This window comes from Chrysemys picta, chromosome 5 (genome assembly GCF_011386835.1).
Source record: "Chrysemys picta bellii isolate R12L10 chromosome 5, ASM1138683v2, whole genome shotgun sequence".
NCBI lineage: Eukaryota > Metazoa > Chordata > Testudines > Emydidae > Chrysemys > Chrysemys picta.
In genome coordinates, this window is record NC_088795.1 from 37,062,629 (window position 1) to 37,085,011 (window position 22,383).

The window sequence follows — 22,383 nt, forward strand, 5'->3', positions numbered from 1 at the left end:
GAAAGAAGGAGAGGGCCATGGAGTACTGTCAGAGTCAAACCCACGTCTGAGAGACCAATGGTTTAAGATTTTATTTCCTTCCAAGGCTCTGAGGGACAAGGGCAACCTTTTACCCTCCTCCTGCATTCACCACAAGTGAATTATTGATTAGACTTCATATGTCTGATATTTCCACCCATTCTTTTCTGCGGATAGTGAAGACATACCCTTAGTAAAGATTCCTTTATTACTAGATGTGCATAGGTATGTTATTGGGAACCCACCAAGGGAAATAAGAACAGAACTTCTAGAGACGAGGTTCTTAAACTATTGTCCATAGAGCACTTGCTGATGGCCCAAAGTGAACTGGCTAGTTACATCGTGCTGGCTCGCCTCTTTTTTTCTAGCTAACTTGTATTAAAAATACCTCAAATAGTTTCCTAATATTTTTCCATATAAGCAATAATTATGATTGATGTTATTCAATTGTAAATGGGACTGGGAGGCCTGGCAGTTATGAATGAGCAAGAGGAGGTCTCCGTGAGACAATTAGTCTATTAAAATTCAGTCCACACCATGAACAAGCTTGAGAATGCCTATAAGGCCTAGAATTTAAAATGCCTACATTGCTTGCCTCTGAGCTCACAATACAGCTGGCACACAAATATTCAAAAGGGTATTGGCCAGGAAGCTTTTTGTAAAAGTCTCTCTCTCTCTAGTAGCCAATGCTGCTTTTAAACACAAAATAGTTACCCAGGCCTAAAAAACTAAACTGTCTGTAAGCAGAGTCAGGATGAGCTCTACCCTGACATCTGGTGGTGAATTATGGCGAGTGTGGAAAAGAACTCCAGGGGCTGATCTGGTTTGCATAGGCACACCCACTCACCTGGCATGAAACAACAGCAACTCAAAGTGGTTACTTTGGCTGGTGTGGGATCCCCAGTTTCTCTGTTATTGGGGCAGGAAGAATAAAGTTTTGTTACCCTGATTCTGTGAATCAAGGCCAGTGGAACTGTTGTATGACAGAAGGACTGAGTGAGTCCTTCACCATTACCTAAGTAGCACATGCTTGACAAGGGGCATGGGTTACAAAACCCAGTGAATGGAGAGAGGATGTGAACAGGTATTTATATCTGATGGTATGGGCCCTCTTTGAGGGTTTGAAACACCAAGTGCACTACCTCCTCTCTCCACTGTGGAATGTCAGAGCTAACTTTGATTCTATTAGGAGTCTAGTTACAGGCTGCTGAGCTGAATTCACTTTGGGCCAATGGTCCACTAGCACTGGGGCTCCCCTACTATGAACTGGAATTGCTAAGCAGAATAAGAGCTGAAATCACAAAAGAGCTAAAGTTATTAAGAGCTGAGATCACTGAGACTGTGTTAACTAGTGGGGGAGCCTGAAGCTATATTGCTAAGCGGCTAGCGGAGCAGCTAGCAGAGTGGAGCCTCACGGGACGGTTGGAGCTGAGCGACTCACAGGTTGGTGAGCAGGGTGGAGCGGCTGGAGAAGCAGCGAGCAGAGCGGAGCCTTGTGGGAGCGGCCCAAGGAACGGCTGAAGTGGAGCAGAGCTGAGCGGCTCACAGGTCGGTGAGCAGAGCGGAGCAACTGCCAGAGCAGTTCGTGGACGGCGGGAGCGGCGGTGGCTCGTGGAGAAGGCTGCGGCGGAACCCCACGGAGAGGCAGCCAGTCTGCCTCGGATCATGTAAGGTGCCCCTTAACACCCTGCGTGCCTTCCCCCCCCCCCCCCCCCGCTTGAACTCTGGGGCTGCACTGACCAGGGACAGAGACTTTGGGGGGGTTGTTGGACTTTTGGGACTTTGGTGATTCTTGGGTTGCTGGTTTCAAGAACCAAAGGGAAAGGACACAGCCCAATTTGCTGGGGTGGGTTTTTTTGCTCATGAAGCCTGTTTGTGGTGTTTTTTCCAATTTAATGCTGATGTTGTTTACCTCATGTTATTAAACATTTTCTGTTACACTCAGACTCCGTGCTTGCGAGAGGGGAAGTATTGCCTCTTAGAGGCGCCCAGGGGGTGGTATGTAATTGTCCCAGGTCACTGGGTGGGGGCTCGAGCCGGTTTTGCATTGTGTTATTGAAACGGAACCCCTAGATCCAGAACCCAGCCCTTGTTGCTGCTAACTTAGATGGGCAGAAGGGTTACATGTCTATATATGTATTTACAGAGAAAATAGTAAGTGTATTATTGGATGTAAGCGATTTACTCCCTCTCTCTTTTCTGTTCTGCTTTTGTCTTGCCTCTTCTTTCTTTCATTTCACGTTGCTCTTGGCTCTTTGCCCACTTCTTTCTCATCATCCCCCTAGTGTTGTTGTATCTGTAAAGTTTTTCAAAAACATGTACACACTTTGGTCCCTCAACTTGATCCCCTTGCCAGTTGCTCTTGGAACTGCATTTCCACATGTTTTGTAGAAACAGGACACATCTGCCACACAACAAAGCATGGAGGAGGGCATCCAAGTCTTTTAGTTCCCAAATCACTTTATCCAAATATGGTCTAATGAAATTGGGACTAAAAATCAATTGTAGTGTAATTGCCCAGGAAACACACCCACCAACGTGTGCATTCCCAGTGAAATAAGATTGCTGCTGCTTTAGGGGAATGTTAGAACAATTTACTAGTCACAAATAATGACAGATTAACTTGTATCCACACCCGTCCTTCACCTTTTTATCACAAGTTGCCATGCTTCTCAGCTGATCCGTTACACCTGTGCAAATGTGGAGGTAAAACACTCCTATTCTAATCTGAGAGCATTTTTACACCCATTCTGCAGAGCTGTAGATGAATACTTGAGGTGCAAGTCCGTAGAGAAAAAGGCCCATGACAACTTCAGCTAGTGCTGAATCAGCAACAGTTTATTCCTTGAATGAGGCACACTGTTGTCACTCCATAATACCTCTGTCCAGGCTTTGTACAGGACATGCAGTCATTTCTATATGGAGCTGAAGGTTTTGGGTAGGAGCTAAGTAAAATTGCTATATGGTCAGGAACCCAATTATTTAAGAGCTTGCCTCTCTCCCACTATGGGTATTATTGCCTCACTCTTACTCTCAGTCAACCTTAAACTTTCACAATGGTGGGGTTTTTTTTTTGAAGTAGTCAGCTGTTCACTAGCAACTGGGACCATCATCTCAGTTCACAAAAGCCACCAAACAATTATCTATCACCACTCATCTGGATCTGAGTTGAATAAGCAATATAAAAAAGAATGCTTCTGTATCCTGTTTCCAATCCCTTAAAACTTTTAAGGCTAGATTCTGATCTCATTTACAAGTATTAATAAGTAACCCTTTGACTTCAGCATAGTTATTTCTCACGTATACAGACCAAGATGCGCCTTTTCTCCCCTTCTCTACTAACTACTACTCAACCTTGCCACTAATACCCTAAAAGCTACACAGTAATTGTGTTTGTGTAGCATCAAGATAGGCTGTTACTGTAGGTATCTTGTTTTCTTGTGCATAATACAATTCAATCATAGTTTTAAGTCCCAAAACTGGTTTATTTTCCTATTTGAATGATATTCTATCTTGTTTGATTTGTAGGACTCTGGAATTCACACCAAAAAGATGTTTCTCAACTCTGAGTGGAAAAAATACTCCCCCCTGCCCCCAGAAACAGTGGTATTTAAAATATGTATAAATTATACCTGAGACTTAGGTACCTAGGCGCTTTGTAAAATCCCAACATGACTTAGCTGCATCGTTAAGCATCTAACTACCTTTAAAAATCTGGCCCTAAAATTATTTTTCATCTCTTGTTAGCCATGACATGCTCATTAGCTGTACACTGGATAAAGAAAGACGATTCAGACATAGCCACCTGATTTAAAAGGGTCTTGGACATGTTGCTCATGTAATAGCTTACAGACAATACAAAGATAATCCCTAGTGATTTTAGGACAACCTGGCTCCCTTTCTAAGACTTTTAACAAAATAATTCTTTAAAAATACCTAAGCAGAACAGGTCAATGTAAGTGCTTTTCTTTATTATGAGATAGATACAATCTTTCCCTGACACCCTTGTGAACTTCCTTGTTATTTCTGGCGTCTTCTCTCATTATTCCCTTGGCCAGATCTGTGCATACATAGTGTATTTTTTATGGTTGTAGAATAATATTCTTTGCCATATTTGCTTAGTTTACTATTTTATGTTATTTCTTAGTTATTCCAGTCATATGCATTTTTGAATATGGATTATATAATTAGAATGAAAGAACTGCTAGGAATAGATCTATGGTCCATCTAGTTCAAGATCCTGCTTCTGGCTCTAGCCCTTCTCATTTGCTTCAAAGGAAGACACAAACTCGCCCTACTATAATTTTATATCAGGGTAAAGACATTTTTTCTTAAATCTAATTTGTAATCAGTTTATTTCATAGACCTTTGGATTGATAACCTTGTAATTTCATCATAGCTGGATAAATGAAGAGGCTATTCTTATTTTCACAAGAATACTTCTCTAGTATAGCACATTGGAGATGTCCAAAGCACTCTGTACAAACAGTAACTAATTATTCTATTGTATAATATATCCTAAGGCAACAAATTGCACTGGTTAATTATAATGGGTGTGAACAAGGGCAGTATATTTTTTTGTAACCACTTAAGTTTGTTACCTTTTACTTTAAAGTACCCTCTTTGTGTTATGGACAAATTATTTTTAGAACATATGAAAGCGTAACGGATACAGAAAATTGTGGTGAATCACAAACAAGTGGGAGGGAAAGACTTAATGAGGGAGGTATGGTGAGACTGTCACAAGATAGTTGAGTGGTAGACTTTCAAAATGAGTCCGAGCAAGGGATAAATATATAAACCGTTAACTTATTAGCAAACAGAAAAAATATTAAAAAGGTAGTACAGTTTCCCCACAGTTCAAACATCCAGACCTGCTAAGCTCCTGCTGTTTTATGAAGAGTGACTCTGAAAAATGACACAATTTTACTTCTAAATTTAGCTGATTTGATAGTACTGTAGATTGAAAGACTTGCATAATACCACACAGGCCTAGCACCCAGTTCTCGTCCCTGGCAATGGAGTCTGATACATCAGAGGCAAGGCATTCAGGATTTAGGAAACTTGCTGGGCCACATGGAGGGAGCTGGAAAGATGTCCTCCCTTTATACCCAGGCCTGGAGCATTCCTGTATTGGGTACTAGAGAGAAATATGAGAAAAAAATCTTGTTAATTCAGTTACAAAACAAAACATAAATCAGAGTTTAAGAACTGAAGGGACCACCAGATCACCTAGTTAGACCTTCTATATACCACAGGCCACCACCACTACCTAGCACCTTCACACTAAAGTCAAAAACCAAAATTAGATCATGTATTACAGCCCACAAGACACTAGATTATTATAGGTCACTGGCAGAGAATAGGAGGCACTGAGGTGCACCAGTGCCCAAGGCCACTGCAATAAGAGGGAAATGATTATGTGACATATACCAAATAATCTTGGCAAGTGACCCACACCCAAGTGCTGCAAAGGATGGCAAAAACCTTTAAGGTCACTGCCAATATGACCTGGGGGAAAATCCCTTCCCAACATCTGGTGATCAGTTAAACCCTGAGCATGTGAGCAAGAATTAACCAGCCAAGCACCTGAGAGAATGCTTGGTGTCACCTCAGAGCCCTGTGCCATCTGTATTCAATGGTCCATCTTCAGCTATGGCCCACCTTGATGCTTCTGAGAAAGGAAGTTTAAAAAAAAATCCCCTCAAACCCAGAAGTCATCAGAGGGCAAAAAAAATCCCTTCCTATGAAGCTTTTAGGAATAAGACAAAGTGGAAGCCAGGGCTGCCAAGGGCCCTTACCATCCCAAACAATCTCACCATACAGTCATACTCACATTTGTCCAGTTCTCTCTCAAAACTAATTGTTTGTCCCCTTAACTCCTGTTTGGAGGCTGTCTCAGAACCTCACTCCTATAAATCTCCTAATTTCCAGGCTGATTTTGTTCAAGACCAGTTTATATCCATTTGTCCTTTGCCAGCATTGTCCTTTATCTTAAATAGCTCTTCACCTTCTGTGATATTTACCCCCTAGTGTACATATAGAGAGCATAAGAATGGTTGTACTGGGTCAGATCAAAGGTTGATCTAGCCTAGTATCCCATCTTCCAATAGGGCCAATGCCAGGTGCTTCAGAGGGAATCCATTCCCAGCTTCTGGCAAACAGAGGCTAGGGTCACCATCCCTGCCCATCCTGGCTAATAGCCATTGGTGGAGCTACCCTCCATGAACTTAAACTAAGTTCTTTTTTTAACCCTGTTGTAGTCTTGGCCTTCACAACATCCTGTGGCAAAAAGGATCACAGGTTGACTGTGTTGTGTGAAGAAATACTTCCTTTTGTTTGAAACCTGCTGCCTATTAATTTCATTTGTTCTTGTGTTATGAGAAGGAGAAAAAACACTTCCTTACGTCTCCACACCAGTCATGGTTTTATAAACCTCTGTCATGTCCCTCCCCTTAGTCATCTGTCTTCTAAGATTACTAAAACTCAGACTTTTCCATCTCTCCTCATATGGAAGCTATTCCATACCCCTAGTCATTTTTGTTGCCCCTTTCTGTACCCTTTCCAATTCCAAGATACCTTTTGAGATTGACAGGGAGGACACCAGATTTGCACACAGTATTCCAGATGTGAGCATACCATGGATATATATAGCAGCATTATGATATTTTCGGTCTTATTTATCCCTTTCCTAATGATTCCCAACATTGTTAGTTTTTTTGACTGCTGCTGCACATTGAGTGGATGTTTTCAGAGAACTATCCATAATGACTCCAAGATCTTTCTTGAGTGCTAACAGCTAATTTAGACCCCATCATTTTGTATGTATAGGTGGGATTATGTTTTCCATGGTGCATTACTTTGCATTTATCAATATTGAATTTCATCTGCTATTTTGTTGTCCAGTCACCAAGTTTTGGGAGATCTCTTTGTACCTCTTTGCAGTCTGCTTTGGGTGCAACTATCTTGTGTACGTATCCTTTGCAAGTTGTGTCACCTCACTGTTTACTCCTTTCCATATCATAACCTCTCTCAGCCTTCTTTTTGCTGGACTAAACAAGCCAAGCTATTCCATTCCCCCTCCCCCCCCCAATTATCCTAGCTCTTCTCTGCACCTGGTCTAGTTTAAATTCATCTTTCTTGAACATGGATGACCAGAACGGTCTACAGTATTCCAGATGAGGTCTTACCAGTTGTGATGGGTTCTTCCCCATGCACCCCAGAGGGGCCACCTGGAACTGAGGTACAGCTGAGCCCTCAGTCTCACCAATCTGGGATCCCTCTTGCACTGTGATGTGACCAGCTGCATAGCTCTCCAAACTTGCCCTCACACCAACATCCACAGACAGGAACCACACCCAACTGTGTTCGTGAATGCTCTGGCCAGCCACTCATGCACCCACAATAGAGAGGGTGCAGCCAAAATACTCCCAGCTCAAGACCTCAGAGCTGCACCATCCTAGCCTAGTCAAAACCTGTCCAGTATGAATTTGTTGCCTAGTCTGCCACTTCTACAACGGAAAGTGGATGTGCACCTACTCATCATGAGATTTATCCCCTTTGCATTTCAAACAGTTTTTTAGGTAAAGTATAAAATAGCTTTTAAGTGATAGCAAACGGATCAAAGTAGATTACCATACAAAATAAAACAAAACCACAATCTAAGCTTAATATACTCTTTAGTATTTGAATCAAGCATACACAGGCAGGCTCTCTTCTTTCCTGCTTGGGACCAGCACTTCCCCCTCAGTTCAGTCTTTTTCCTCCAGTACTTTCAGGTGTGGGGTTGTAGAGAGTGTGAAGTCCAATCATGTCATCATTTCTCCCCCACACACCTTTTATATCTTCTTCCAACTTGCTGGAAAACTCTTTTGCTGTGATCTGGGTCAAACAGTTCCCATTGTGTAGTGCTATCTCCAAGGGGTTTCTATTGTACACAGTTTCTGGGGTAATCCTTGTGCTTGTGTGTATTTCCTTAATATGTTTTGGCCTTTTTATTGTTGTATCTGAAAGGCTAACTGTGGGTGTTCCCAGAGTAAGCACATTTGATATACAGCTACCTAGTCAATATTCATAACTTCAGATACAAAAAATACATGCACACAAATAGGATAATCATATTCAGCAAATCATAACTTTTCCAATGACATCTTACATGACCCACCTTATACAAAAGGCATCATAATTATGCCATAATCATATCCTAATATCACTATGCTGACTATGGGGTGTAGTGTCAGACCAGCGTCTTGTACAATGGCATTAATACTTCTCTATCACTGGAAATGCTTCTCCTGCATCCTAGGATTGCAGTTGCCTTTTTCACAGCTGTATTTCATTGGTGGCTCACAGTCATCCTGTGCTCAATCCATACAGCCAGCATGAAATAAAAAAAAGAAAATACAATAAAAATTAGAAGGTTATAGGATGATTTAAAATATTAACAACAAGGAATTTACCTCCTTGAATGCTGCTACTCAAAAGTGGTCCAGCAGTGTGTGAAAAGGGAACGGATGACTTACTACTATGGCATCTGAAAATGAGAGGGTTTGATTACTACCACTTATGCCAGAAGTGGACAAGCTACGGCCCGTGGGACCCTCCTGCCTGGCCGGCTAGCCCCTGGCCCCTTCCCCGCTGGTCTCCCTCCCCTGCAGCCTCAGCTCATGCCAGCCACCAGGGCTCCAGGCAGTGTGGTAAGAGGGCAGGGGAGTTTGGGGTGGTGGTCAAGGGGTGGACATGGCTTGGGGCAGTCAGAGGGCAGGGAACAGGAGTGGCTGAATGGGGGCATGGGTCCTGGGGGGCAGGAAGCAGGGGGGTTTGGATGCGGTAGGAGTCCCAGGGGACTGTCAGGGGGTGAGAAGCGGGGGGGGGGGGGGTTGAATAGGGGTTAGGAGCCGGGCCATGCCTGGCTGTTTGGTGAGGCACAGCCTCCCCTAACCAGCCTGCCATTCAATTTCAGAAACCTGATGTAGCCCTCAGGCAAAAAAAGTTTGCCCCCTCCCCCGAGCTATGGAACAAACCAAAAATGCGAATAGGTGAAAATAGATAGTGAATCCCAGATCCTATGCACCTGCTCCAGGATGCCAGGCATTATGGAATATATTCAGCAATCCAGATGAATGACAATGCTTGTAGGGAATGCTGTTTGTGGATGCAGTGCTCTTCGTTCTCCAACAGGTTGCCTAGTTGCAGCAGCAGCAGCCACACTCATGCAAGAGGAGTATGTACAATTCTCTAGTGAAAGTTTGTTTCCTTGGGGCTACCAAGGGCCCACCTACTCTGACAAAAATACCAGGTTGGGGAGTCATGTTATTTGGTTTTGTCCCATTTATCTGGGACTCATTTTATATGGATAGTACAATGCTATATTGTGCTATGGTCTTGATTTTTGGTCTCTGTTTCAGAAGGCTGGGTCCATACTAGAAAAACTAGCTGTTACTGATAACAGGTCTCACTTCAAGCGGGCCCTAACTAGAGTTTCTTGAAGGTGCAAAACACAGCTTGTCCTGATCCATGCTTGCAATTAATCCATATGCAAGTTAACAGGTGCTGACCCTGTTGCTGAAACTTGTTGACATCATGCAAGAGGTAATTTTCCTAGTTAGGTGAGACTAAAAGGTGTGTGTTTCATGAAAGCCAGGCACATGTTTCAGGAAGGAGAAAACTGCTCTTTTTTGGGGGGGTCCAACAAATGATCTTTCTAGGATTTAACATCGGAATTAGTAGCTGAGATGGTGAGGAAAATTTCATATCCACAAGCACATTCAAGATCCATCCCTCACCTGCAGAACAAACTTAATTTAAATAGTAAAATTATGTAATTTGCCAAATGTTAATGCTCACAGATTTATATATTTAAACATACTGGAGTAAATTCAGCCCTGGTGTAAGTGGGTCAAACTTCAGTGGAGTTGGAAAGTAATACACATGTTCATGCAGGTGACCCAACTTTGTGCCCCAAGCTTATTGTCTTGGGAGGCCAGAACCAGGCACATGGCAGAGAGAACAGATTGCAGATTTCTCAAGCAATCTTATCTGGCTGTCATGTGGATCAGCATTTAGCATTGTGTATGGAGGAACATTTAGCATTCCTCAACCTCCAAGTGGGTGTGTGGGCAGTGAATACAAGTGGAGAAAATTAGGAGAATTTAATTAAACCCTCCTCCTCTTCAAAGTTTAAATGCTGAAATAAAGTGTTGCTCAGAATACTCTGACATCTGAGGTCACCTTTTCCAATGGGACTTATGACTGCTATTATAGCTCAAAGTTTTGTTTAGTGACTTGGAGGCATTTTTAAATGACTTTTGGGCAAGCTTGGCAAAATTCCACCAGCTGTTCATGAATTACTGAAAAAAAATCCATGGAACATTTTGTCCAGAGTTGTCTTTTTCCATGGGTTCCCTGAGAATTAGTGTGTACCATATACTATTACTGCCTCTGAATTTCCCTAGTACAAGAACCTGGACCCAGATTTCTCTTAGGCCTGGTCTACGCTGGGGGATCGACCTAAGATACACAATTTCAGCCGTATAGGAGTCGATGGCAGAGCGATTGGGGATTGATTTATCACATCTACACTAGATGTGATAAATCAATCCCTGATAGATTGATCACTACCTGCTGATCCCAAAGTCTATATAGACTCTCACATTCAGTAGAGAAAATGATCTTCTGTGGAGAATACCAGTTGCCTGTTGCATCCATTGTCAGGATGGATACAAGTTTTATAATCTATAGTACTAAAGTTTTTCAACTCCCACCTTTTCATTTTAAAATATCCTGTCTATAGTTATTCTTCCTGAGAATTCACTTCTTGGCTTCTCTCCACTGTCTGAGTCAAGTATTCCATTTTCCTGCTAAATGGAACAGTGCAATTTGCAACCCAGAACATGTCTATGTTGCTTGGTTGATTCTACCACTTGGTAGTAACTGGGTCTTAATTCTGAGATGTCATGTATTACAGTATGATCAGTAGTAAGGACAAGTTTTGAACCATCTTTGCCAATTTAGGGGACTGTTCTACCTCTAAAGAACTACTTTGATGATTGAGTAGGCCTTGTTTTTCTCATGCCCAGAAGGGCTTCCTGTGTCCTACATGTAGGATCACCAGTTCTGGGCTCAAAGTCTCTCTTGAAGTTAGCATTCCAGGCTGGGAGCTTGTCTTTTTAGCTGAACTTTAGTCAAAGCCAGACCATTCAACCAATAAAAAGTTAATTGGGAGTCTTAGTTTTCTCACTTTTATAGCAATTTCTAGTTATATGACCTATGTTTTTATTGGTATTTTTAAAATAAATTATACCAGAAAACAGAATTGTTGATAATGGAAGTATTTTTTACATTAGCAGTATGTCAGAATACAGTAGAATCAAATATCAATTTTTAACCCATTTGTTTCATCTTTCATCCAATAGTTTAGTTGTTAACTTTACAACTTAAGAAAGTTGACTGACTATTTTTAGTTCATGTCAACCTCATTTCCACAGTTGAAAGTTGTTCCTGAAGCCATAAAGATAGGTGTCACTACAGTCATAAGGATTCCAAACTACTATTTCTTTGATTAATTTCTAAGTATTGGAATACTTCCCTAACGCAAATTGTGACCTCTGTGAGGCAGATGCGTTCTTTGTGCTATTTGTATATACAGAGTCTAGTACAATGACATCCAGACTCCAAATTTGGATTCTTAAGTGCTACTGCAATAGAAACAATGATAAATAGGAATCTTGCACCAAGGACTAGAGGACAATTTTTATGAGGTTAGGCTTTATTTATATTCTAGTACCCTCAACCAGGTTAAAGTCTCCCTTTGCTCAGTGCTGAGCAGACATAATAAATGAAAGTCCCTGCCCCAAACAGCTTACTATTTAAGTGACAAGATTTTACAGGTGGGTGAAACAAATAAGCAGGCAGCAATTGTTAACCCATCCTAATAGGATATTTTAGCACAGATTAGCTGTCTGTGCAATTCTGAGCCAGTCAATAACAGCAGTCACAACTCACCATGCACCTAGCTATTAGGAAATTGGACAAGGAAATGAAGCAACAAATCTCTCCAGAAGCGTGTAAGACTATAACACTAATTACTATAAGCAGGACAAGTTCCCCCTTGCAGAAAGGATACTGAAGGAAATTTATTGTTTGATATTTCCACATGCCAGTTTTAAAAAAATGAAACCAATCCAAAACTCAGAACAAAATACAGGAGGGAATGCTATAGTAAGGGGAACCATCTCTTGGGAATATTTCCAAACTGAAAGATATTTGCTACAGTGTTAGAAATCTGGAATATTAAAAAGTGTATATATATACACACACACACACATACATACACACACACACACACACACACAAACTTATCCTCTCACTAACCTTCTACATTCTCCTATCTTTTCATTTCTTCTACATGAAGTCCATTTTCTCAGTGTCTTCCATGGAACTTTATTCACTAAACCTGAAACACCATCATTCCAACAGGTCTACATAATATCTTGTCTTTTTATAAGAGATTTAATAGTGTATTCAGTAGTGGTATAGCTGTATTGGTCCCAGTATATTAGAGAGACAATGTGGTTGAGGCAATATCTTTTATTGGACCAAATTCTGTTGGTGAGAGAGAAGCTTGAGTTTACACAGAGCTCCTCTTACTAAGAGAAGTTGGTCCAATAAAAAAAAATTAATATTGCCTCACCCACCTGGTCTGTTTAATTTTATACTTTGAGCGTTCAGAGTTTATTAAACAATATTTTTGGCATTTCTCTTCTGTCTCTTGTAGGTTCACTGAGTGTCATTTAAAGCTCTCCATCCCACTATGTTAGCATAATTATTTTGCATTAATTTCACATTTTTATAGGAGTGTTTGGGTTCCTCTGAATGATCTTTGAATCTTAGAATTGTAGGGTTAGAAAGAATCCTTGTGGTCATCTAGTCTAACCCTCTGCCAAGATGCAGGATTTGTTGTGTTTAAATCATCCAAGACAGATGGCTATCCAGTCTCCTTTTGAAGGCCTCCAGTGGAGGGGGGGGGAGGGAGCGGGAGGAGAGGGGGAAAAACAAACAAACAAACAAACCAAAACAAACCAAAACAAACCAAAAACCACAAACACTTTCACAACTTCTGGAGGCAGTCTGTTCCCATTTTCCTACTGTTCTTAGATTAAATAGCAGGAAGACTTCCTAAATCTAAACCTGCTAGGCTGTACCCATTGCCTCATGTGATGCCATCTGTGGCAAAAGAGAACAACTTTTCCTCCATCTTTTTTATGGCAGCCTTTCAAGTATCTGAAGATCTCCATTATATTCCCCCCTTAATCTCCTCTTTCCTGAACTAAACATACTCAGTTCCTTTAGCCTTTGCTCATATGGCTTGCATTCCATCCATTTGCATCCTTGTATCTTCCATGTTACCTCCACCGTTTTATCTATTTTTATGCTCTCCCACCTTAAACTTTTTGCTATAGCGACAGCCCCCAGCTGCGAATGGCTGCATGGGGGAACTATTAGTTTGTTCAAATTTGTATGAGGTGTAAAGAAAGGGTGTCAACCAATGTTTGGAAGCTAGGAACTTCACTCGAGAATTGAGCAGAGGGATGGATGCCTGGATAGGCTGAGCCCACTATTTCTGTAGCCCTCTTAGCCACTGTCACTCAAGGAGCAAAGGCTCATGCGCAAGTAATAAACTGAGTCTCTTCTGGCTAATGCAAAGCCATTATGTCTTGCTAAGATATTAGAGTCATTCATTAAAACAAATCCAAATATCTAACATGAATTAAAACCAAATATACTTTAAATCTTTCATGCTATTTATTAGGAACAGATTCCCTTCTGGTCTTCACTTATAATAGCTTCTGGAATGCTACTGTATATATAATTTTAAAAAAGCTATGTAGATGAAAGGGGATTTTCTCTTGACACTTTATAGTCCTGTCTTTCAGTATAGATCTGTTTTGCCTTAGACATGTCTAAATGATAGCCTCAGATATTTTCAAATACATTTTTCTTTGCAACTTATCAGTAAAATGTGAAGTTTGACACGTTAGTCACACAGGAATTACGGTGATGAAAAGAGTAGAGATCAGTTGCACTACATGTATTCTGAGAAACTTGGGAAAAGGCACCATCTAGTGCTCTCTCTGTAGTATTGAAAGAAACTCTTCTTGTGGCTAGTTACTTTCCTCCCAGTTCTGCCAAAGCTACATTGAAGTTGTGAAGAAATAATAAATAAATAAAGTGATGGTATGCATAAATGTTTTTAAACATAAGGTATTTACCCATCTGCACCAATTAAAATTAACATTTAAAATCAAATTTACTGTACAGCTGGGGTTGGCTTGGGTTATGGGGGATTGCAAGTATCGGTTACATTCAAGGTTCATAGATATCACATAACCAGCATAGATCCAGATTGGGGTGTGGGAGTTTTTAAAGCATCAGTGGATATATGCACTCAGGTATGCCACCCATGGAATGTATTAAGACTCCAAGTAGGTATTGGTGTAGAGAATAAGTACATGGGTGGGGTGCGTTCCTTGGTTTGTCAGGGAAGGAAGTGGGTTATTTCCTTGGTCAGCGTTCTCGGTTACTCGGCCTGGTACTGGCAGTGTCCTGTGATGTGTTCCGTGTGGATGTCTCTGGGTAGTGCTCACCTGGCCTAACGTTAGGCAGTTGAGTTGAGAATTCTGATCCTTAAAATATCACTTTAGCAACAGTATTTTATTGTATAATACCACCAGGAGGCAAAATCTGCTGCTTGGATAAGCAAGTGTGACTCCTGTCATTGACATCTGTTTATACCAATTGTGAATTTGATGAAGGGAATGAAAAACATGAAGATATGACTTTCTAGTCAAGGACATGGATCCTGAATTGATTCTCAATAAATAAGATTTTAAAAATATTCTAGATCATATTTAATAAAAAGCCAATATATTCTTATTTTGAGATGATCCATACCATCTGCCTGACTTCCACTAGTGGGACAATCTGGAATATATTCCCCTACCTCGATGCACATGAAAATGGAGAAATATGCTTCTTCTTCCTCGCCTCCCTAGGTTTGAATGAGATGCCAAATATATTCAGTTAACTTGCTTCTTTATAGCTGACCAGTATTCCTGGTCCAAATAAATGGACCTGTGTAACTACTGCTAGGATAAAGCAACAGAGGGTCCTGTGGCACCTTTAAGACTAACAGAAGTATTGGGAGCATAAGCTTTTGTGGGTAAGAACCTCACTTCTTCAGATGCAAGTCATGCTAGGATGTATGCAGAAAGGGGTTACTTTTGGACACACATTACAGAAAACTTTAAAATGGTAACAGTTGTCAATGCAAAACTAGTGCTAAATTTTAAATAAAAAATGCAACATTTTTTAAATGTTAAGAAGTCTGTGCAGGTTCTTATGTGACTGAGTCACTGTAGTATCTGAGTGCCTTCCAGAAAAGCACAAAGGACTAAGTGATGTAACAGGCTACTTGCACCTACGAGTGTCCCAAAAAACAAATAGCAGAACACATACAATACAAACAAAAGCACTTATCAGAGTATTTACATAGCCCTCTATCAACCAAGCAACACTTAGCTCTATCTATGGTCTTTCACCTCCCATTTCAGAAGCACGCCGGTCTTATGCTTTAGTAGTCCATAACACGGTCCTCCAACTCCCTCAGCTCTCCTCCCCCAAATTCACATAAGTGCCAGTCATCTCCCTACTGGCCCACGGATAGTAATTAATTCTTATTTGATAAATCAAAGGTGAACATTCAAAAGGAATGTTCAGTGTCCATTCTCACTACAGCAATGGGAGGGGTTCTCCTTTCGCTGTAGGAAATCCATCTCCCAAGAGGCAGTAGCTAGGTCAACAGAAGACTTTTTCCATCAATTTAGCACTGTCTACACTTCCCTGCTCACTCAAGACCCTGCAGGCACCTTTTGACTCCCTGCATTCTCTTTCTTCCAGCCCTTTGTCAGCTGGGCCCACTCAGTAGTTAAACCTGGAATCACCCAATTCTCTCAGATGGGGCCCATTCTGTAATCAGGGCTGGCTTAGTCAGGGGCTCTCTATCATCATCATCATCATCATCTCAGAACTCTGGATGATCTAAGTGTTGATCTCTATCTATAGAAAAGCAATACAGCCTGTGTGCCTGGGAGATCATTCTCATGGAAATACCCAGATGGTTTGTACTGATTGACAAACTCACAAGACGACTTAGTAACTAAGGTACAGTACAAAACTTGCCCTGGAGTAAGTGAATTGACATTAGTGCAATTTATACAGCTGACCAGAGAGCAAATATTTTATGATTTGTTTATATAGGGCCTGATCCTTCTTCCACAGGTTCAATGGCCAAATAGCAACTGATTTCCATGGCAGCCGCTTTAGACTCTGTCCTGGAAATGGATTTATTTTTCTGTGTTTCTACTATTTATTTTTGCAGATCTTCATAATCTCCCACATATCAGTACTGTTGTGCAGTAGGTAATTGGCAGACCAAGCAACAAAGTACACATGTGTGGAATACTTTGGCACTTCACCAGCCCTTTGGTCATCAGATAGTGATACTTTCCTCCCTCACCACACCACACAGTACTTGGACTTTGACACATGTAGTGTTTATGATTATCATTGCTATTAATTAATTTGTCCTCATGAGAACTATTCCAAGGAATGAGAAGCTTCCTAGAGACTTTTTAAAAAATATGAACATACTAAGAGACTTGCAAGCTTACATGTGGAAAACATCTGTGATTTATTGAGATCTAGTCAATTATATTTTTACACTGTGTTTTAACTATTTCATTTCAGCTCTGGATGCTACAACTACTGAGGTTAAGACAGAAGGACAGTGGAATCCCTCTTCTGTAGATTCTTCCCACAGTGACTAACACTAGTGAATGTATTGCATAACACATCAAGCATTATGCAATACATTCACTCCATTATGAAATACCATGTGGGTTAATTAAGCCCCAATGGAGAAGAAATGTTGGGGGGGAACCCAACGAATGGAGACAATAGGATCTCAAGGACCAGAGGGGACTATTCTGATTATATGTATTTCTCAGAACATTTCATGACTTGCATCTAGATCAGTAATACTCAGACTTCAGCTTGTGAGCCACAAGTGGCTTTTTGATGTGTCTTTGCAGTGTATGATATAAAAACACTGGGTGATTTAATTATTAACCAGTCTAAGTTATTAATCAGTATGCTTTTACTATGTCATTAACCAATTAAGTTGTCAACTTGCTCCAATATACATTATATAAAAAAATTCTAAATATTTCCCCTGTCATACTGTTTATGTCTGAATACTAAATGAATCAATGCAGTCACACAACTGTAGCTCTTTTGGGTAATGTTGACCACTAATTTGGCTCCTGAACTACCAAGGTCTGACTATCACTGATCTAGATATTGAAGTTCTGCAACATGCAAACTGTATTCCCTTAACTGGAGGGAAAGTCTTCGCTGTGGTAACTGACAGGTTAACATGCACTACAGTGACAGGTAGAAGGTCTAGCGCAAGCTGAGATTATTACTTCTCATTATTATGGGTACTGTACAATCATTCAGTAAAAGAATGCCCAAGAGGATTTCACCATCTTTAGCAAAATGATCATGCCAACTGCCTGGGATGGGAGTTCCCTAGTCAGGTGACAGTATGGACTTTATCTGCAAATTCAGAGACCGGAGGCATGTTTGAGAGCACAGAATTAACCAACCCAGAAAATGAGGAGCACCAGTTCACTAGAGTGAAAAGAGAATAGGAGTACTTGTGGCACCTTAGAGATTAACAAGTTTTAGTGTCCTTTTTCCTTTGTAGTGTGAAAAAGTACTTCCAGGGGATAGATGCCTACCTGAAAAAACCATGCAATACAGCCTGTGTGTTTGGGAGATCAGTCACATTGAGTGACTCCATAGAAGGAGTGTCCAGTACAAAAAACCTTTTCCCCAGAGTAGTTGAATTAGCATTACTGAAGGAGATTTCAGGTGGCCCCAACAGGGTCTCAAGCCCATGGAGTCCCTGAAGGAGAATGCCCAGTGGCAATCCAGGACCTACAGCTCACCAGGATGGAAGTGAAGAAATACCAATTATTTCATAATAGCTATGCAGTTAACTTCAGCCTCAGTGCTGGCAAGAGAATCCAAGTAGAATTAAGAAGTTTTCAAATATGCAACAAACTCATAAGGAAATTTAGATATAAAAATACCAGCTTTTTGGAAGTACTAACTGAAATCAATGACTCTTTAATATGGCATAAAAATGAGATGAAGTGGCATTTTAACAGCTGTTGCTACTATTAATTCTCCTTGTGTGCTGTGACAATATTGTCAGGTAATTTTACTGGATTTGTAACAGTATATTTGTCAGTCTACTATTTATTTATTCTTGTTAGTCATCATTGGTATTTATTACTTATAAATAAAATATTTAATACAAAATGGCAACCTTCAACAGTAGTTATTTGTATTAAATAAATATATAGGCAAAAGAAAAAACCCACCCCCAGCCCAACCCTATCTCTAATTGTTCATCCTTAAAACTCCAATTCCAGAAAGTACTTAAGCATATGAGACCCAACACACTGAAGTTCATGCTTCAAGCTGGGAACACACTTAAAGGTGTGATGAATCTCACCTTCACAGGGCTTCCATATGAAAAAAAATACTAACTGTGTAATAATTAGTCTTTCCACTGTAAGAGACCACATGCATCTCTATCCCTTTCCCCCCCCCCCCCCCTTCTACCCTTTACTAGATTATTTTTGCCCACTAGTTGTGGATGTTTGGTGTAGAAGATGGTGATGTTAGAAGAGGCTAGTTTGGTGTTCTCTCCCCACCAATCAAGTGTGCATGCCCCGCCAAAAAACACACCAATTAAACTCATTGTAACCAGCTTGTCTATACCCCCCCACAAAGTCAGCTTAGCCTGCATTCACACACCCTAACCTAAAATCAGTCACGATTCCATGTATCCAGCTCTTCTCCACAATATATTTATAAGCAATCATCCCCCACTTAAGCGTGTGCACACATGCATTCCCAGCAGATTTGTATGTCCTCTTCTTCCCTGCAGAAGACTCCTTTGTATGTGCCCAGCCTAGACTAAATTCATTCTTGCAGGGTAAAATGTGCCAGACAACATATCTCCTGATAGATGGTTCAAGTGCACCCTCCCCCCAATCAGGGATGTGTGTGCCTAGCTACTCCTATCCCCTCCCCCACAACTGAGACTGCATGCAACCATGCAGTAATCAGGCTTGTGTTTACCCCCAACCACCATCACTCACATTTTCATACACTCCCCACACTTCCCCCAGATTAGATTTGCGTACACTCCCCTGCACCAACCTTGCTTGCTTGCCCTTCCCCTCTCAAACAAATGAGATTTACATAAGCACAGCCATCTCCCCTCCCCATCAATCAGTTTGGCATGCAACCGTTTCATATACCACATGCCAGGTATTAACCAGGGGTGGCTCCAGACACCAGCGTGCCAAGCCCATGCCTGGGGCGGCAAGCCGTGGGGGGGCAGCCTGACGGTTGCTGTGAGGGCAGTGTCACATTTTTTATTTGACCTGTGACCATATAGAACATTGTTGCAACCAAAGTCCTGTAGTGGCATCAAATCTTGTATAAAGGGGGTCAAATGAGGTGTCTAAGACAAGGTTATGGTTTACTGGTTATGATTATGCTGTCTATGTGTGTATCAATTTTGTAGTTGAAGTTATGAATATTGGCTCTATACTGTCTGTATTTCAAACTTACGCTATGCTTCTGGGAGACATCCCAGACAAGTTGGTGTTAATGGGCCATCAAGCAGGCTAGGCAGAGCTAAGGATCATCAGCTATACAATTGACCTATTGAGAGAAGGCAAATACGCCTTGTAACTCAGCAATGTAGGCAGGGACTGGCCCACGTGACTCCAGACTCCATTTTGCTGTAATTTTCCACAGTAAGGACAAAGGTGTTCTTACACCTGGAAAAGACTATAAAAAGGCTGATGCCTCATCTCCATTTTGTCTTCAGTCCTGCTCCTTACCTCTGAAGGGACTTTGCTACAAACAGAAGCTCTGAACAAAGCACTGAGGACCCATCCCAGCTGGGGATGTACTCCAGAGACCTGATTTTAAACCTGCAGTTTATTTCATCACTGCTACAAGCCTGAACCAAGAACTTTGCCAGTACTGTATGCAATTGATTCCATTTAACCAATTCTAGCTTTCATCCATAACTTTTTCCTTTTATTCCTTATTCTAAAGGATTGGCAACAGCATGATTTGTGGGCAAGATCCGATTTGTATATTTATTAACCTGGGTCTGGGGCTTGGTCCTTTTGGGATCAAGAGAACCTTTTTTCTTTTACTGAGGTATTGGTTTTCATAACCATTTGTCCACATAACAAGTGGCACGGGTGGTGATACTGGGAAACTGGAGTGTCTAAGGGAATTGCTTGTGTGACTGGTGGTTAGCCAGTAGGTTGAGACCACAGTCCTCTTTGGCTGGCTGGTTTGGTTTGGTTTGCCTTAGAGTTGGAAAAACCCCAGCCTTGGGCTGTAACTGCCCTGCTTTAAAACAGTTTCTCCTGAATTGGCATTCTCAGTTAGGTCCCGCCAGAACAGCATCATTATAGGCAGCAGTCAGGCAGCCTTCCGTGCATACCTGCAGGAGGTCCACCAGTCCCACAGCTTTGGCAGACCTCCTGCAGGCACACTGCCAAATCCACATTACCAGCAGACCTGTCACAGACACACCATGCTGGGGGGGGTGACAAAATACATAGAGCCGCCCCTGACCACCTCACTACACCCTTGGGACACCACCCCTTACCAGGAATTAGAGACCAGCTCCTTAGGTGGGACAGTGCAGTCCAACAGTCTGAAGGAGCCCAGGCCCTTGAGCAGGGTAGAGCAAATGAACAAGCAGTCCAAGATTTACCACAGTGACTCCAGCAGGGAAACTCAGGCTTCTGAACTTAAGGGCTGCTACCCCAAGGCAGGGTTGGCAGCAGGGCATGGGGGACCCAAGCCCATCCTACTCCACCAGGTCCCAGCCCAGGACCCCAACCATGCCAGTGTTCCACCACTGGCTCAGCAGGGAGCCAACCAAAGCACACTGACCAGCATTCAGGTAGTCACAGAACTGAACTATAGTCAGCTGTCCCTGGACTACTTCCTACTCTCCTACTATAAGGTACCTGCAATTCAGGATCAGCCTCTAGCTTCTCAAGGTATATAGCAAGCAGCAATCCCAGCAACTCTTTTCCTGGGTGAGTCTCATCCTCAGGCAGGACACAGTGTAGCTTCAGGCTCAAGAGCAGTCTGAGGACACCTGTTCCCTTCCCTGGCTCAGGCTGAATTATGCTACAGGCTCCGCCTTTTATACTTAGCTTCCTGCAGGAGGAGTGAGCCAGCCTGGCTCCGCCCACCAGGGATCAGAGAGTGGTCCCTCCCTCTCCAGCTCAGTGGGATGCTACTCCATCTCAGTAGTGGGGGGGACGGACGGACTGAAACCTTGTTGCATGGAGAGATCAATCACACAGGGCATTTAAAAGACTAGGTCCCAAAGGTGTGAAACAGACAGAGACCTGAGCCCATATTTAAGTGTGGCCCTTGAGCTACAGATATGTAATGGATACCCAAATCATTTGTTTGGAGGCGAAGGACCTTGATCACTATTTACAGGGAGGTCCTTCTACATGGCACTTCTAGGGAGCTTAAACCCACTGAAACAAGTGTTTAAGACCCGAGCCCTCATTACAGGGGAGCAGGGGCATGCACGCAGTGTGTCTCCATCCTTTCTCTGGGGCTTTTTCTTCCCTTCTCTTTTCCTGCCATTTCTTTGGTGCTTCTGTGGTCTTGTCCGTTTTGTCTTTAGAGTTGCTAGAAAGAGCGCAAGAGAGAAAGACAGAAGTTTAGGTATGGACTGAGTGGATATCATGATTACAGGGTCAATTTAGATTAATCTGACAAGCCTCTCCGGCTCCTTGAACCCAAACTCCTAGTCTTCCGTACCCGTCTGTGTACCCTAGGGGAGCAGACTGGCTGGGGGGGGGGGGCGGGAATCTGCTGGGCTGGAGATCTGCTCCTGTCATCTGCTTTGGGGGTAGAGACCCCCCAACTCCCTGCAATACCTGCCCCGATGGATTAACCTATAAACTGTGGGGGCCTGAGACCACTGCACTCCTCTGTTGTTCCCCACCCACTCCTCTCTGCCAGGCGCTCTCTGTGCCCCACTTCTTCCACCCTTCAAGCTGGGACCCCCACCCACCCTGGGGAGCCCCTCCTCCAGCTTGGAGTCAGTTCTCCCCACATTGGTGTGCTCTGATCCAGTTCTCTGCCCTCCCTCACCCAGGCTGA

The 22,383-nt window shown here is 42.2% G+C and overlaps 1 long non-coding RNA gene across 2 annotated transcripts; it reads right to left on the reverse strand.

The window, feature by feature from the left end:
- Positions 1–2,497: 2,497 nt before the first annotated feature.
- LOC135983597 (uncharacterized) lies at positions 2,498–21,913 on the reverse strand. Of its 2 annotated transcripts, XR_010601301.1 has the most exons (4): positions 21,222–21,913; positions 8,183–8,375; positions 5,608–5,692; positions 2,498–5,158 (listed from the first exon to the last, which is right to left on the reverse strand). It is a non-coding gene; the product is annotated as an uncharacterized LOC135983597 (long non-coding RNA). The 2 variants fall into 2 exon arrangements; XR_010601300.1 differs by lacking the exon at positions 5,608–5,692 and having other exon boundaries at positions 2,501–5,158; positions 21,222–21,904.
- Positions 21,914–22,383: the final 470 nt, after the last annotated feature.